General features: G+C 37.4%; 1 protein-coding gene and 1 pseudogene across 8 annotated transcripts in view; one reads left to right on the forward strand and one right to left on the reverse strand.

Moving 5' to 3' along the window:
* Positions 1–13,881, forward strand: part of Fam13a (family with sequence similarity 13 member A) — a 324,922-nt gene that overhangs the window by 132,754 nt on the left and 178,287 nt on the right. The gene's annotated exons all lie outside the window — the stretch shown is intronic.
* On the reverse strand, positions 6,952–8,008 carry LOC106009659 (small ribosomal subunit protein RACK1 pseudogene; annotated as a pseudogene).

Here is a 13,881-nt window from a genome sequence, read left to right on the forward strand (position 1 = left end):
TTTAATGTAGTAGCATTCATAGAAAAAAAAGTAGGATAGTGGTTATGAGGGCCTGGGAGAAGGGACAAAGAGAAAGTTGTTCAGTGGTTATAGAGCTTCAGTTTTGCAGGATGAAAAAGTTTTGGGGATATGATTCACAACAATATAAATATACTTGACATTACGGAGCTGTATGCAGTATTTAAAAATGGTTGAGATGATAAATTTGTTATATCTTTTATGCCATAAATTCTTAAAAAGAGGCAAGGAGCTGAAATTTAAGTTAGTTAAGTTTACTTTTTCATACTATTCAGTGGACTAAGGTTTAGAAAAGCATGTGTACCAATATGTAGTATAGAGCAAAATAAGTAAGTTGGCTTTCTTTTCCTTAAATGTTTACCATGTTTTAAATAGAATGCATGAGGTTCCTAGGAGATTAGAGTTAAATTGCTGTCAGACACCATGAAGCGGGGCATGATATAAACCAGTCTCTTTCAAATTATTATAAAAATGATTTTTGAGATGCTGAGATATTGAGTTGCTATTTTGATAGCCACCTTATGCAACATCACTGATACTTAAAAATGAAATAAGGAATTCAAATTTTTCTTTATTGTCAGTGACATTACAGGCTGAGCTCTTGGTAAAGACCTTGTGTTTCTTGGTATTTATTTCCCTGACAGGCTTTGCCAATGTTTCTTTAGCCCATTTGGAAGCATTCTTGTTCCATCCCTAGGGTTGTTTAGATCAAAGATAACTGTTTTGCTTGGAACTTGTTGATTTGGAAATATTCCCACTGGAAATGAAATGTGTCCTACTTGCTATTTATTTTGATATAGATCATAAGGACATTGTGTATGGTCTTTACATTATATTTTGCAAGCATATGGTCCATGATAGTATAAAAAGGAAAATAATTAAACTGAGGTTTAACTGCAAAGGTAAGTTGTTTCGCACTATGCCAATATTTTTTGTTCCCTCTAAATCATTCACAGTACTAGGAAATATAAGATGTTAGACTGTCTTCCCTTAAGATACTTCATGCCATCAAGACAAATACCTTTAAAACAAATTGTGATTAAAAAAACACTCTAGTAAATGCTGTGACAGAAGATTAAATGAATTATGTGAGAATAAGGAAGAAGCAATTAATTCTGATGGAGTGGAGAAGCATAATTTAGTTGAGCCTTGGAAGATAAATAAGATTTTGTAAGTGAAGGAGGAAAAAGACTACCCAGGAGCAAATGATCATGAATAAAGCTCTGACGTCTGCAGTGTATTATTGTGCCTTTGACCCTGAGGTGCAGGGGAGACTATGGTGAAAAATAAGACTAAAGATTATTGAGGCATTCAAACTGCTAACGTATGACCTGAATCACTTTTAGTAGGCATAAAACTTAATACCCAAGCTGAAAACTAAGACTTATCTTCTCTTTTAGTAACTACTTTGAAAAGTTTCTATAGGTTAAGATCCTGAAATTAACCTTTTAAATGGAAAGTGAGATTTTCTCCTCCTGCATTAAACTGACAAGCAGTAGCCAAGGGTGTTGCATACCTGAACTCTCAGCACTTTTGCAAGAGGATCACAAGTTTGAGCCTAGGGTGGGCAATTTAGTGAGACTTTGTCTCAAAATTAAAAACAAAAAATAAAAAGGACTAGGGATGTAGCTCAGTGCAAAGGCCCTGGGTTCAATCTTCAGTAACACACACACACACACACACACACACACACACACACACACACACGTGAGCCTAATAATTGGTTTTCTACAAAATCTCTACATTTTGCTGAAGTGGTTAGAACTCATATACACACCTGCCCTTCCACTCAGTAACTAGTCCTCTGAAGTCATGAGTAATCCACCCCTCATCCCATTCCATCAGTCCATTTCTTCAGATAAACAGAATTACAAAAATGAAAGAGCTCCAAGATATCATTCAGGAAAAAAACCCAGATTTTGAAAATGGGGAGGATTCCTAAGAAGTTAAGTGCCCAGGACGACAAGAGCAATAAAGGGTGGTGGGAGCCAAGGACCACAGTTGTTCTGGCTCTGAGCCTGCTGCTCCTCTCAACCTGCAGCAGAGCAGAGGTACCCACAAAATATGTTATACCTCCATGCAAGAGTCCCACTTCCCTTTATTGGGTTCCCCTATTGGAATTCAGCTGCTCTATCTAATGCAGGGTGTGTTAGTCAGCTTTCTGTCACTGTGACAAAATACCTTAGAGAAATCAACATAAAGGAGAAAAGATTTATTTATTTATCACAGTTTCAGATATGTATGTTTATGCTCTCTTGGCTCTGTTGTTTCTGGACCTATGGTGAGGGAGAACATCACTGTGGAGAGGGCATAGGGGAACAAGGATGTTCACCTTATGGCGGCCAGGAAGCAAAGAATGAGAAAGAAGTACAAAGCATATCCTTCAGGGTCACATACCCCATGGCTTGCTTCCTCCAACTAGATCCCCCATCCTAAAGGTTCTACCTCCCCCATTAGCCCATTAAACTATCCATCAGTATAGTAATCCATTGATGAGGTCAGAGGCTTCATGATCCAGTCACCTCCCAAAAGCTCACCCCTCTACTGCACCAGGGGAACAAGCCTTCAACATGTGAGTTTTGGGGTTAGGGATGAGGGGAGCATTGAAGATCCAAACCATACCACAGGTTGTCTAAAACTCCACAGCTGTCCAAGCTGCCTCTGGGTCTTGGTATTTATCAAGAGCTGGTGGCTATCACAGAATTGCTCTTTGTTCTAATATTGTTACCATAGAATTTTGACCCATCACTGTTAATCTGCTGAATTAACATTAACCACATCCTTATATGAATGAGGATAGCAATCAGATTTTAAATTAGAGCTTCCTAGTCACCTATAATATGTTAACTCTTGTCTGCTAGTGGCCCTTTCAGATGAGTAGTATTTATTTTTAAGACACTGACACTGTCATTCTCTATTAACTCTGGTTATGGTTTAGAAAAAAAATCCATCAACCCTTTTACCTCTCTGTTCTCCTTCTCTCTATAGAGTCTAGTATGGATAATTTATTTACTTGCCTCTTGAGTACAGCGTGGATATACTATAACATGGTTTATTAATGGCACTTTTCTATGATACACTTGAGATAGATTATTGTAATATGGCAAAAGCTTTGAGAACTTTTGAAAATGACAATTGATGTTTTTCTCTATCAATAAAATTCTGAGTTTGTCATTGCAAGCTTAATAATAATTATCTTTAAGAATAATAATCAGCTACTACTTTTTCACTAGTTTGTTTGAAACTGTGACCTGAAATAGATTGAGATATAGTTAGCTAGCAGTAAATTTTTTAAAAATCACTTATCTACTCAAATGATTGGTGTTTTGATATCAGACATCTGGATATTTGAAAATATCTGAAAAATAAAAATTTCTACTTATCGGAAAAAGTGAGTAATATAGAAATGGTTGGATAATTGGTGGTGTAATAGAGCTGTCAGGTATGAAGTTTTGTGTTCTATTAGTGCTTTTGTGAAGAAAAGAGTGATTCATCACTTGGATTACTAAGTGGTACTGTTTATAAAAAATCTGTGAAGGAAATAATAGATGTTGATATACACCATATAAATTGAATACCTAGAAACAGCAATGTCAGCAGTTCTTAAGAAGGCGGACATTGCCAAATGCAGGTCCAGATAGAAAAACAATTCTGGAAATTATATTTTCTCCTGTCTCACCTTAATTCTAAGAAACATTAGGAACTTTATTATTGAATATTATATTGTTTTTAAAAATCTTCCAGTTTTTCATATATAACATATAAATACATGTTGGCCAGTCAAAATAGATTCAGAGACAGGAAAGTACAAATATACAAACTTTTATATCTTTTAAAATACTTACTAAATATGGCCTTGAGTGATTGCTCTCAATAATAGCCAGCCTTCCTTCCTTCCTTCCTTCCTTCCTTCCTTCCTTCCTTCCTTCTTGGTAAAGAACTACATAAGGTGGAATGTTCCAGCATGTCAGCATTTTTAAAATTGCAAACCCTAAGTTAAGGACATAGTATCTGAATGGGATTCATGTGGACAAGACTGGGAAATTTGATCAGGTGATAGCGCAGTTTGGTGCATTCAGATCTACACAAACTGACATATTCTAAGGGTATTGATGAATCAGTAACAATCCAAAAACCTCTCTAAATGAAGTGTCTTGTCACTCTTCAAGATGTAGAATACTTTTGTGGCAGTTCTTCCTAATTCAGTTTCATTTCTTGTGACTTCAATTAGCCATGGTCAGCCGGGGGTGGTGGCCCATGCCTGTTATCCCAGCCAGCTCTCAGGAGGCTGAGACAGGAGTATCTCTGTCAGTTTGAGGTCAACCTATGTTATACAGTGAGTTCAAGGCCAGCCTGAGCTACATAGTGAGACCCTGTGTCAAAACAAACAAAAAATTACACATGGTCAACTATGGTCCAAAGATATTAAATGGGAAATTCTAAAAGTAATATTTAAATTGCCTACCATTCCTAGTAGCATGATGAAATCTCAGGCTCTCCTGCTCAGAGTACTGTGTCCTGCTCAGAATGTGAATCATCCTTCTGTCCATTTTATCCAAACTGTGTGTGCTATGCACGTCTTAGTCACATAGTAGTTGTCTTAGTTATCAGATAAACTGTTGGGGTATCACAGTGCTTGTGTTCACACAATCATTATTTTACCTAATAATATCCCCAAGATACATACAAGAGTCATGAAGCTGGCAATTTAGCTATGCCAAAGAGATGCTGTAATGTACTTCCTTTAAGTGAAAAGGTGAACATTTTCCACTTAATAAGGAAAGTAAAAAGTCACATGCTAATGTTGCTAAGACCAATGGCAAGAATGATTCTCCTAGCCTTATAATTGTGAGGAAGGAAAAAAAAATATTGTACTAGTTTTGCTGTCATACCTCAAACTGCAGAAGGTATGTGCAGATTGTGTGTTAAGTCCTCAGTTAAATGGAAAAGGCATTACATTTATGCTTGGGACATAGGAACAGAAAGTGTGCTCCTGTTGAAACAGAAAAGATTGCATTTTGTTTACAAGGAATCTCCCTCAAACAAGTGACCAAATCATTTACTACAAGTGCAAGGTCCTGAGTTTGATCCCCAGTAACAAAAAGTAAAATAATAATAGGAATCAGTTTGGACTCCGAAGTATGAAAATGAGTCTGCTAATAAAGGTGCTGCCACATTTTTGGGAGACTCAAGGAGATAGGACAACATCAAAAGCAAGTTTTCAGTTGCGATGATGAAGCTGGGTTCTTCTGGAAGAAGATGCCAGTAGCACCTGCATTCCTAAAGGTGCAGAAGTGCACCAGAGTGTAGAATATAGAAAGACAGATTATCTCTGTTACAGTGTTGCAGTCTTGCAGGGAAAATGATAAGGCCAGGTATAGTGTACAGAGTGAAGAACCCACACTTTCAAAAACTAGCTACCCATGTTTTGACAATATCATCAGAAAGTGTGGGGAGACAATCATCTTTTCTGTGAAATGGTTATGCCAGGGAGTGCTTCATCCGGGAAGTGAAATAATACTTTGGAGAGGAAGGGTTGGAATTTAAAGTTCTATTGATAATGGACAGTGCACCTGGCCATTCTCAGTCTGTTGGATATGAAGTATGAAAATGAAAATGTCAGGGTTATACTTCTATCTCCCCATACAACCTCAGTTCTTTTGTTTAAAATTTTATTCTATTAGTACGTATTTGCAAATGCATGAAGTATACATTCATTTTAGGGAGTAGGCACATGTACATAACAAACACATCTTGATTCTTTTTAATTCCCCATCCCCTCCCCACTCACCTTCCTCTTTCTATCTCTAGTTCATCTTCCTCCATTTTCATTACTATTGTTATTATTATTCTTAGTTCATGTTAATGACATATAATTTCACATTCATTGTATTTGGTACCTGTACCTGACACATTTTAAATCTTCTTCCGCTTCTCATCCCCCTCCTCTCAGCCTCAGTTTCTTGGAACCCTTCCCATTTGAAAAAGATCTAGTCCCTGTTTCCTTCTATTAATCCTTTATTTTGCTCTTTATTTGTATTTTGCCTTAATCAAATGAGTGATACCATATAGCAGTTGAGCTTGTGAGTCTGACTTAATTCATAAACATTGTATTTTCCAGGTATATCCAATTTTCTACAAATTTATCCTTCTTTATACCCAAGTACTATTCCATTATATATAGATACCACATTTTATTTATCCATTCATCTGTTGATGAAATACAGTCAGCTTCCAGGGTTTATCAGTTGTGCTATAAATATTGGTATGCATGGATCATTGTAATATGATGACTTTAACTCTTTTGGGAAGATACTTATAAGGGGACTAGCTGGGTCAAATGGAATTTCTATTTTTAGTTCTTTGAGAAACCTACATATTGATTTCCATAATGGTCATGCTAGTTTTACATTCCCACCACCAATGTAAAAGGGTTCCTTTTTTTTCGTACCAGGAATCGAACTCACGACCTCATGCTTGCCAGGCAGGCGCTGTGCTGCTGAGCTAAATCTGTGGCCCCAAAAGGCTTCCTTTTTTTACCACAACCATACCAACATTTTTATTATTTGACTTATTGGTGATTGCCATTCTTTTTGGTGTAAGATGAAATATTAGTATTGTTTTAATTTGCATTTCTCTAATGGCCAAGGATGTTGAGCATTTTTTCATATGTTTATTGGCCATTTGTACTTCTTCTTCTGAGAAATCTCTATTCATTTCACTTGCTCATTTTTGATTGAGTCTTTTATTATGGGGGAGCTAATCTTTTTATTTCTTTATATATTCTAGATATTAGTCCTCTGTCTAAGGAAGAGATGGCAGAAAGTATTTCCCATTCTGTAGATTGTCTCTTCATTCTGTTGATTGTTTCCTTTGCTGTGCAGAAATTTCTTTTTTAAGAAAGCAAGTTTCTTTTTTAAAGCTGACATGATTCTAGCAGGTGCCAATAGTCACCTGCCACACTAGTGCCAGGTTATCTGTATAGCCAGCAAACAGAATTTGGCCATCAGCAGACCAGGCCAGAGAGGTGTACTGGGGGGGCTCTGCCTTGCTGCTCGTACTGATAACTTCTTGCTTCAGTTCATCTACAATTTTCTTATCCTTTAAGTCCCAGATCTTGATGCTGGGGCCAGTAGCAGCACAGAGCCAATAATTGTTAGGACTGAAGCACAAGGCATTGATGGATGTCCCCTCCATCTGATGTATAAAGATGCTTGCTTTCATTGAGATCCACAGCATGGCCTGGCCATCCTTGCCTCCTGAAGCACATGGAGATCCATTTGGAGAGACCATCACAGTGTTCAGATAGCTAGTATGGCCAGTATGGTTGGTCTTCAGCTTGCTGTTTGCCAAATTCCATACCTTGACCACCTTGTCCCAGCCACAGGAGATGATGATAGGGTGGCTGCTACTGGATGGGAAATGGACACAAGACACCCACTCCGAGTGACTCTCATCCATACACCCAGAGTATTCCATAACTTTATGATTTTGTCTTGGGATCCAGAGACAATCTGCTGGTTGTCAGAGGTGAAGGCCACACTCAGCACATCCTTGGAATGGCCTACAAATTGTCTTATGGTGGTGCCCATTGTAAAATCCCAGAGGCACAAGGTCCCATCCCAGGAGCTAGAGAGGGAAAATTGGCCATCTGAGGAGATGACAACATCACTAACAAAGTGGGAGTTACCTATCAGAGCACACTGAGGGGTGCCATAATTGGTTTCCTCCATGGTCAGCTTCCACATGATGATAGTCTTGTCTGGAAAGGTAGACAGTATCATGTCTGGGAACTGTGGAGTGGTAGTGATCTGGGTTACCCAGCCATTGTGACACTTGATGGTGCCATAAATTGTCATCTGCTCAGTGATGGCAGGTGTGGGTGTTGCTGCATGGAGGATGGCAACAGATGTTTCATAGAGACCACCATCACCACTGCTCCAATATTTTAAAAATTTGATACAATCCCAATTGTTGATTTGAGCTATGTTTTCTGCGATTAGAGTTTTGTTCTGAATGTCCTTGCCTACACCTATGACTTCAAGAGTTTTACCTATTTTATCTTCCAAGAGGGTCATTGTTTCTGTTTAGATCTTTGATCTATTTTTATTTTAGTTTAGTACTTGGTGAGAATTATCCATCCAGTTTCGATCGTCTGCATATAGATAGCCAGTTTTCCCAGCACCTTTTGTTTCCTAGGCTGTCTTTCCTCCAATGTATGTTTTTGGCCCCTTTGTCAAAGATCAGATAGATGAATATGTCTTGGGTTGTTTCTGCATCTTTTGTTCATTGATCTACCTGTCTGTTTTTGTACAATACCATGCCATTTTAATCATTGTTGCTTTGCAGTATAACTTGAAGTAGGAAGTATTGTAATGCCTCCTGCTTTGCTGTTGTTTCCCAAGATTGCATTTGCTATTCTGTGTCCATATGAATTGTAGGATTGTTTTCTCTAGTTGTGTGAGGACTGCTGTTGGTATTTTGATTGGGATTACATTGAATCTATGGAACAGTTTTGGAACCATTTTGATAGTACTAGTTCTGCTACCCAGAAATGGGATATCTTTCCATTTTCTGACATTCTCTTCAGTCTTCTTTTTCAGGGCACTGTAGTTTTCACTGTAGAGGTTTCACTTTCTTAATTAGGTTAATTCTGAGGTATTTCATTTTTCTTGATGCTATAGTAGGTGGTATTGTTTTCCTAATTTTTTTCTCAGTGAGTTCATTATTGGTATACATGAATGCTATTGACTTTTGTATTTTAGTTTTGTGTTCTTCTACATTGCTGAAATTGATTATTTAAGAGTTTTTTGGTGGAGTTCTTTGGGTCTTCTATATCAAGTATCATGTCATCTATAAATAATGATAATTTGACTTCTTTTTTTTCCTATACACATCCCTTTTATTTCTTTCTCTTGGCTAGTGTTTTCAGTACTGTATTGAACAGATGTGGCTAAAGTAGGCATCCTTGTCTTATTCCTGATTTTAGAGGAAAAGCTTTCAGCTTTTCCCCAGTTAATATATTGTTGACCATTGGTTTGTCATAAATGGCTTTTATCAGATTCAGGTAAGGCCTTCTGTACCTGTTTTCTCTGGGATTTTTATAATGAAGGGGTATTAGATTTTGTAAAAAACTTTTTCTGCATGTATTGATATGATCATATGGTTTTTATCCTTCTTTCTGTTTATGTGCTATCCTTTTTTGTTTGTTGACCCATCCTTGTAACACTGGGATGAACCCTACTTGGTCATGATGTATGATCCTTTTGATTATGTGTTCCATATCATTTGCTAATATCTTATTGAGGATTTTTGCGTCTGTATTCATTAAGGAAATTAGCTTATAGTTTTCTTTTTTCAGTTTGGCCTTTGTCTAGTTTGGGGATCAGAGTGATGCTGGCTTCTGGAAATGAGTTTTGAAGCATTCCTTCCCTTTCAATTTTATTGAAGATTTTTTTGAGGAGTATTGGTAGTATAGCATCCTTAAAGATTTTGTAAAATTCAGCAGTGAATCCATCAGGTATAGGGCCTTTTTTAGTTGGTAGGTTTTTTATTATAGCCTCAATTTCATTGCTTGTTATTGGATTGTTAAAAAATTTTATGTCTTCTTGGTTTAGTTTTGGTAATTCATATGATTTTAAGAATCTATGTATTTCTTTAAGTTTTTCCATTTTGTTGGAGTACAATTTTCCATAATAGTTACTGTCTTCTGGATTCTGATTCTGTCTATTATGATTTTTGCCTTTTTCATTTCTAATTGCATTGATGTGAGTCTTTTCTCTCTTTCTTTTGGTAAGTTTGTCTAAAGGTTTATCTATTTTGTTTATTCTTTCAAAGAACCAGCTCTTCAATTAGTTGGTTCTTTGTATTGATTTATGTGTGTCTGTGTATCTTAATTTTCACTGTAGTATTTTTAAAAGATTTCCCTCCTTAAACTAGGTTTGGGTTTGGATTGATGTTTTTCAAGGATCTTGAGGTTCATCATTAAGTTATTTATTTGAGTTCACTCTGTTTTTCTAATGTGAGCATTAATTTCAGTAAGCTTCCTTCTTAGGACTGCTTTCCTTGTGTCCCATAGGTCCTGGTTTGTTGGACTGACATTGTCATTCACTTGCACAAATTGTTTGATTTCTTCCTTCATTTCTTATGGGATTCGTTGGGTGTTCAGGAGTATTTTATTAAGTTTTCAGGTGTTTCTAAATTTTCTGTGGTTTCTTCTGTGATTGATTTCAAGTTTCATTGCACACTGATCTGATAGTGAACATGGGGTCATTTTAATTCTTTTATATTTATTTAAGCACAACTCATGGACTAGTATGTGGTCTATTTTGGAGAAAGTTCCATGTGCTCCTGAGAAGAATGTGTACTCTGTTGTAGTAGGGTAGAACATTCATATGTTCAAGGGTGTGGTTCGGCTCTGAAATTTCTTTATTAATTTTTTTTGTTTAGTTGGTCTATTTCTTTGCAAAAGTGGAGTGTTGAGGTCACCTGCTATGACTATGTATTAATGTTTATTTGATCTTTTATGTCCAGCAATATTTGTTTTTTGAAGATAAGTGCTCCAGTATTCAGGGCATGCATCATTATAAGTGTTATCTCTTCTTGTTGGATTATTCCCTAACTAGTATGTAGTGACCTTCTTTGTCTCATCTGATCAGTTTTAGCTTGAAGTTTACTTTGGGAATAAAATTACTACCCCTGCTTGTTTTGGGGGTCCTAGTACATGAAATATTGTTTTCTATCCTTTAATATATTTGGATTAGATGAGTTTGTTGAATGCAACAGACTGTTGTATTCTGCTTTTTGAACCAGTCTGGCAATCTGTGTCTTAATTGGGGATCTGAGTCTATTAACATTGATAATTATTACTGAGTGGTACAATATTGATTTGTTCCTATTGTTGCTCTTTTTTTCTGTTGATGACTCCTTTCTTTTTTATTTTTGTTTGCTTATCTATTGGCATTGTTTGATGTATTCATTCCATATGGATTTTTGCCTTTGTTGGCTTTGTCATCTCTGTCTACCAGTAGGATATTCTTGAGTATTTTCTGGACTGCTGGCTTGGTGTTCATAAATCTCTTCAGTTGTTATTTCTCATGGAATGTTCTTATTTCTGTATCTATTTTGAAAGAAAGTTTTGCTGGGTATGTTGATTTGAGTTGGATTTTGTTTGCTTTTAGGGCTTGAAATACTTAACTCCAAGCTCTTCTGGCCATTAAAGTTGTGTTGAGAAATCTACTGTAATTTAATGGGTTTACCTTTATATGTAATTTTTTGCTTTTCTTGACAGCTTTTAAAATTCTTGTTTTTTGTTGAAAATCTGGCATTTTAATTATAATGTGTTGTGGGGAGCTTCTTTTTTCATCATGGTTGGTGTTCTGTAAGACTCGTTTTCTTGTATATTGAACTCCTTCCTCATACTTGGGAAATTTTCTATTACGGTTTCTGTAAACAAATTTATTTTTCTATGTGTGCTGTCTTCTAGTTTCTAATTCCAGTTAACATTAGTTGTCTTCTTAGCATCTTCTAATAGTGGTTGAATGCATTTTTTTTTGTTCTCTTAAAGTTTTTGAGGCTTCTCTGAGTAATTCATTGTAATTTACCATTTTGTCTTTGATCTCACAAACCCCATCTTCACATGGATCATTTCTGTAATTTATGAATTCTATACAGTTTTTTATATCTGGCATCTCTGTCTGATACCTTTCCATGGATTGTGTATCTGTGGCAAATTTGTCATTCATGTCTTGAGCTATTCTAATCAGCTCTTCCAATTTTTATTTTTCTCCCAAATCCACATTATTCATTTTGTATGATAATTTCATAAACCTTTTGGTCATGTCCTCTTTGAATTCATCAAGTTTTTTTTTTTAACTCTTCTTTAATCAATTCATACAGCAGCAGCACCTGGTGTTTGCCTTTCTCTCCATCAGCACCCCCTGGATTGGCCTTGGGAGAGTTGGGAAACCCCAGAGGTCTTTTGTTGTCTTGTTTTCCCACATTTCTGTGTGTGTGTGTGTATGTGCGTGTGTGTGTGTATGTGCGTGTGTGTGTGTGTGTTGTGTGTTACATACATACATATATGTGGTTTTTTCCCCCTTTTTTCCATTTTTTGATGCTGAAGGTTGAGGTGAAGCAGAATGAGGAAAGGTTATAATTGATACAAATATCTTTTTTAGCAAGATACTATACTGCCTTTCAGTGTTGTGTTCTTAGCTTTGTTTATCCAAAGATAGGATTTACCCCTTCAGCTATTTTATTTAAGTGGTTTGGACTCTGTCTCTTGTGTTTTGGGGAAAGAATTATTTTTTTGTTATAGCAACATCAACAGATCCAATCATACATCAATTATATGAGATACACCTTGTATTTACATTCTCACCCTTTATCAACACTCTTTGCAGCCTATATTCAATTGTTATTAGCAGTTACTCTGCAGTGTGGATAGAAGAGATGGAGGGACGGCTGTAAAATAAATGTAAGTCAGTAGGGGAAGAGCTGGAAAGGAGAAGTAATATCTGAAAAAATAGATATGGGGTCAGATTCTGTTGGAGGTCATTTGGTTGAATTTAAGGGTTAGAGGGTTAGTGTTGGGGGTTTTAAGAAGAAATTTGAGGGGCAAGGACAAGGTATAGGAGGTGGGAGGTGGACTTTAAGAATGAGGAAAAATACAAGGTTGTTGGAACTTAATGCATTTGTGTACCTGTAAAGTGGAAAAGAGACAAGGGAAGACAGGGGCTACATCAGATAAGGAAGAGCAAAAGGAACAGAATAGAGAGGACAGAAGGTTAACACAAGAGAAGATAGGAGTGACAGCAGAATATGCCAAAGTCAAAACTTGAGAGGAAGAATTTTAAAACTGGAAGAAACTAGTGAAAAATAAAACAGTATTGCTGTAAAAGCTTGAAGAGATGAGATAGGAAGACAAGAGAGGGAGAGAAAATAAATACCAACAAAATCAAGGCAAAAACAACTTGAAAAATAAAAAACAAAACAACTTGAAACAAAAAAAAAACAAAACAGAAAACCAAAAATATCTGGGGGACTGCAGATCAGATATGCCAACAAGAAAAAGTATATGCAATTCACACAAGCCCACTATGCGAAAAAGCCTGAGTGTTCACACAGTTCCCTTCTTGCATTAGTTGCAGTCTGATGACAGGTAGCCACAACAAATTCTCTTCTTTTCCCTTGCACTCAAAACCCAGGCAAACCCAGTCCCAAGAAATCACCCCTCTAACTTGTCAGTGGAATCTGACCCTGGCCCTGGGCCTGCCTCCTCTGGGACTCTTCCCCAGCCCCCGTGTGATGGTGGAGTCTGTGGGCAGTTCAGCTCACAGGCAGGCGTCTGCAGTCAGCTGTCTGTGTCACACTCTGGCAGGGCTCCTTGGGAATCTACCAGTGTGTTCACACCTTGGTGGGGGGTCTGCGAGACTTGGCCAAGGTGTTCACTCACAAGCATGGGACCTCAGGACACAGCAGGCAGTTCACTTGGGAATGGGGTCCACAGAGTCTATGGGCGGGACTGTGTACCTGCAGATGTCCATAGACCCTGTTTGCTTTTATATCCTTTCTCTTCCCAGAGTCCGAGTGGCTTCCTTTGCCCTCAGTGTCTGCTAGTGAGGATGCTGCCAGGCTGCAGGGTCCTGTGTTTGGAAAAGAGGTGATAGGGAGAGGGGCTGATGTTTTGGGAATTTGACCAGGAGTCCAGTCCTGCAAAGCCCAGTCATTCCCTCAGGCTGTTTAGACCTCTCCTCCAGCAGAGGTGTGGGACTGGAGCAGAGAGCACCAGCCTGGCACTCTCTTCCCTCTTCAGTGATCCAGATGGTAGGTTTGGGAAGCATCTGCTTCCAATCTCATTCC

This window comes from Heterocephalus glaber, unplaced genomic scaffold (genome assembly GCF_053883595.1).
Source record: "Heterocephalus glaber isolate CG9 unplaced genomic scaffold, H.glaber_assembly_v1.0 deba00001454, whole genome shotgun sequence".
NCBI lineage: Eukaryota > Metazoa > Chordata > Mammalia > Rodentia > Bathyergidae > Heterocephalus > Heterocephalus glaber.